Raw genomic sequence first — 4,933 nt, 5'->3', positions numbered from 1 at the left:
TTCACACCCAAGGTGCTACAAAAACCTTGCGAACATGGATGCAAGTGGCGTGTATTGGTACAAGTCCGCAAATGGTTGGATGACCGGGAACATTATGGCAGACTGGTTAATGAGGCGTTGTATCTCTGATGCCAGGGCCAAGTGTCAGGAACTGGGCATTCCATTTAAGATGCTCCTTGTGCTTGATAATGCACCAAGTCACCCTCCATACCTTGAAGATCTTCATGAGGATTGTCGTGTTGTGTTTCTGCAGCCCCGCATGATGTCACTAGTGCAGCCACTGGATCAAGAACTAATCGCCACTGTGAAGCATTTCTACCATAAGCAAGTGTTCGACTACCTACGCAGGAAGACCGACACACAAGAGGAGCTTCATGCCCTATAAGAAGATCACGACGAAGACCTTGATGAGGCATCTGCTCCCGTTCCATCTCCACCAGCACCTGTATCCCGACCTGCTACAGATGCCATAACTGTTGAGGCATTTTGGCGTAATTTTACGGTGAAGGACGCAGTTGAATTTCTCCTACAAGCCTGGCACCAGATTACACCTGCAACGGTGAACCATGCGTGGCGAATGCTCGTGCCTCACTTATGCATCACCCAGGAAACGGCCATTCAACCACTGGCCGAGGCTGAAGCAGCAACATTGACAGCAGCACAAGCTGTACCAGGTTTCGAGGACGTTACATTGGCGGACATACAAGAAGTGCACACTGCTACTGAGGAACAGCCTCCCGAGGAAGTGTTGCAACGGATAGACGAGGCTGACGCAGAGCCCGACGCCAGGCAGAGTCAAGTTGAGCAGCCTAGTGTGATGGAAGGCAGGACTGAGCTGTGTATGTCAAACATTAGCAAGATCCTTGCTGCCATGGATAAGCTCAAGGAAGAGGTGAAGGAACAGGAAGTGAGCAACCTAAGAACGGAGGAACTTTTGGTTGGTATCGACAAACTCTTCCGTTTCTACACAGACAGGCACAGAGAAGAAAAAACAGGAGAAGACAGACGCTCATAACACGCTACACACAGCGGGCTCAAGTTGGTGAAATTGCGGAACCAGCGACATTGTCTGCTCCTGTTCCTGTTGAGGATGAAGAGGATGCAATGTCAGAAGTGTCAGCATTGGACTTTGAAGGGTTTATGGCCGAAGTGAGTGACTTTGATGCTCCTGGGGAAGGTGATCAAGAGGAGTCTGTGGAGGGAAGTGTTGGTGCGGTGGGAGGTGCGGTGGGGAGTGCGGCGCTGTAAGTATTGCCGTGCCTCGGAACCCCTGTTATTTAAGGTCATCAGGCCTGTTGTCTACTGTTGTTAAGGTGACTACCCATTTTTTGTCATTGTAGCTATAGCTTTAGTACAATGTCTGAAACATATGACCTTTATTATGTCTCTAAGGGCCAAAAAATGTCCAGGTATGAGGGGGTACCGCCCATATGTAATTATTCCAATAAGATTATGTATTCCTAGTACGCAAATTCCCAGTGCGTGAGGTCGTGGACCGCCCAATCTCTCGCGCACTGTGCGAGCCTACTGTATATATATATATATATATATATATATATATATATATATCATTCATTCATCCATTGCCAGACGCCATGTATCCCAAACGGGGTGGCCAACGGCTTAGAGTTAATTGTTTTACAGGGAGGGGCACTAATCCTCCACCAACCCCACTTGACACGTAGGGATGCCAACAGCATCTGGTGTTCCCAGGCGGTCACCCATCCAAGTACTAACCAGACCCAACGTTGTTTAACTTCGCTGATCGGACGGGAAGCAGTGTACTCAACGTGGTATGGCCGTTATAATATATTATATATATATATATAATATATTATATATATATAATATATTATATATATATAATATATTATATATATATAATATATTATATATATATAATATATTATATATATATAATATATTATATATATATATATATAATATATTATATATATATATATATATATTATATTATATATATATATATATCTGATATATATATATATATATATATATATATATATATATATATATATATATATATATATATATATATATATATATATATATATATGTACACACACACACACACACACACGGGTGTATGAGAGACAGACAGACAGATCCATACATATACACTCTGCCGGTAAGCAGCTAAAAAGAAGCCCATCTTCATATTTTTCATTTTGACTTTCAGCATCCTAAGCCGTCTAATGCATTGGAAGCAATACTTTGTTTGTATTCAGTACACTTCAAGAAAATAAAGTCGTTTCATTCATTCATTAATAAAAACTTCGCACAAATTTCCGCCATGAACTTCCATTAATCTCTCCGTTTTCCTTCGAGCAGTAAGTCAAACTGACACGTGATGAATATATAAGGGCTCAGCCACACCTGCTTGGAACTTGATTGACGAGACGATCATAGGGTTTGTGAGGCTGCACTTTGTTCTCTCCACTAAAACTTTTTTTTTTTTTTTAATTGTCTCAAACCTGAATAGTGATTGTAACAAAAGATTAATAATAGAATATGTTACTGACAGCAAAAATGTTATGAAAAATGCGTTCAGCCTTAGTACTGTCTTATTCTGCCACTGAACTTGTAGCATCATATTAACACAAGAATATGTTGTTGCCTCAGCAAGTGTTACAGATGTAGAGTCGTAGTATTAGCTTAAGCTGCCACTGAGCTATGGGCAGTAAGTTTCAAAGTGTCAAATATCTTCGCTTTGTTAATGTGGACGAACTATAGACATCACAAGTACTCGTGGGCCCTTTGGGCCCTCTCACACTTACTCCTGCGGAGGGCTCTCACGCTGCGCACTCGTTTTCTTGTGCTTCTCACATGGTTCGAGTAGACTCGATTTCTAAAAGTCCCGGTACCGAATGAACTGTTTTCCAAACCAAACTTTGATCGCTCTACCTCCAATAAAAAATCATCAGTCGAGATGGGATCAAGTTTTTCGACATCAGCGAATTGTCTGCGATTTTCATGCCAATTTTGGTGCACCAGGACGCCTCCGTACCGAAGAAAGGCGCCCTCACCTCGCTGCGGGAATGGAACCCAAGTTGTCCGCAAGCACGTCCGAGATATTAACGACTCGGCCACGGCAACTGACCGGGCGCCGGGAGCGGCGTTTTTTTGTCAAAATTTGATCGCTCATTAAATATAATAAATGTTTTTCAATCGTGATGGGACGAAGTTTTTTCACATCGGCGAATTTTTTGCGATTTTTTTGCCAATTTTGGTGCGACTTGAACGTGTAGTTTTGGCTACCCAAAATACACACACACACACACACACACACACACACACACACACACACACACACGGCTACTGCTATAGTATATTAGCTTGCCACCAATAATAGCCTCTTCACAAAGCCGTGTCAGTACAAGTAACGGCATCAGCTCAGTGACAACAACAACAACAGCAGCAACAACAGTAACCACCGCTACCACCACCATCAACAAATTACCTGGAACGCCACCTCTCCCTCCCACACTCCCCCTTCTCTTAATCGCCTCTTTTCCTTCTTCCAACATTCCTCAACTCCTCCCTCCCCTTACCCCCTACTCCTCCCTCCCCTTACCCCCTACTCCTCCCTCCCCTTACCCCCTACTCCTCCCTCCCCTTACCCCCTACTCCTCCCTCCCCTTACCCCCTACTCCTCCCTCCCCTTACCCCCTACTCCCTCCTCCCTTACCCCCTACTCCTCCCTCCCCTTACCCCCTACTCCTCCCTCCCCTTACCCCCTACTCTTCCCTCCCCTTACCCCCTACTCTTCCCTCCCCTTACCCCCTACTCCTCCCTCACACTCCTCTCTCCCCTCCCACTCACCTACTCCTTCACTCCTCCCTTCCCTTCCCTCTCCCCAGTACTCCTTCATTTCCTCCTCTTTCCTTCCTACTCCACTTCTTCCTTCCCTTCCCCTACTCCTTCTTCCGTTCTCCCTCTGATTCCTCCAGCTTCTCCCATCCCTTTCCCTGTTCCCCCTCCCCTTCCCTCTCCACTTCCCCCAAATCCTACCTTCCTTTATCATCCCCTCCCCCTTCTTTCATGCTCCCCACACCCCCACAGTCCTATCCTCTCCCCACCTCTGCATTCTGAATCACCAACACGCCATTTCCACGCGGCGGGGTCTCGGACATTGACACTGTTGGGGGAAGTGGGGGAGAGGGGAGTGGAGGGAATAGGAGGAGGAAAAGGAGGGGAGAGGTGGAGAGAGAGAGAGAGAGAGAGGGGTGAAGGGAGGAGGGAGGACTGGCATATTCACGAATTTTGGGCTTAGCGACAAGAGGCCTACATTTCCGGCAAAAATGCGTGACAAAGTTTTTTTTTTATTTTCGGTAATCTTGAAATGAATGCATGATTTGAGATTTTAATACAACTGTTTTTTGTAGGATGCTCGGAGGTATGATTATAAGCAGTAGGCTTTGCTGTATTCACGTGACATCATCATCATCATCATCGTTATCCTCCTCCTCCTCATCATCATCATCATCATCATCATATCATCATCATCGTCGTCGTCGTCGTCGTCATGACGTTTTCTCACTTATTGAATTTTGGATAGAGGGATATTATTCTTACCAAATGCTTCATGAGGCTAAGGCATAGGGGAAGGGGGTGAGAAATGGGATGGGATGATAAAATCAGATGAGAGAGAGATCGAGTAGGGAAGGAGAGAGGAGAGAGAGAGGGAAGGAGAGGAAGGGAAAAGGTAGAGGGAGATGAGAGAGAGGGGTAAAAGGAGAGGAGAGGAAGGGGATAATGAGACAGGAGATGGAGGAAAGGGAGGAAGAAGATAGTGCAAAGGTGTAGAAAAAAAAAAAAAAAAAAGCAAACGATCTGTTGGCGCTACTGAGACAGTTTATTACCTCCGACAAGGAGGTTATGTTTTGGACGGCGTTTGTCTGTTAGCAACTTT

General features: G+C 45.1%; 1 non-coding gene across 1 annotated transcript; it reads right to left on the bottom strand.

The window, feature by feature from the left end:
* Nucleotides 1-1,688: 1,688 nt before the first annotated feature.
* Nucleotides 1,689-1,807, bottom strand: LOC145411490 (5S ribosomal RNA). Its single transcript, XR_013899431.1, has one exon. It is a non-coding gene; the product is annotated as a 5S ribosomal RNA (ribosomal RNA).
* Nucleotides 1,808-4,933: the final 3,126 nt, after the last annotated feature.

This window comes from Coenobita brevimanus, chromosome 89, assembly GCF_032717465.1.
Source record: "Coenobita brevimanus isolate Jiangsu-jjx chromosome 89, ASM3271746v2, whole genome shotgun sequence".
NCBI lineage: Eukaryota > Metazoa > Arthropoda > Malacostraca > Decapoda > Coenobitidae > Coenobita > Coenobita brevimanus.
The sequence above is the reverse complement of the archived record's forward strand: the minus strand, read 5'-3'. Positions and strand labels throughout refer to the sequence as shown.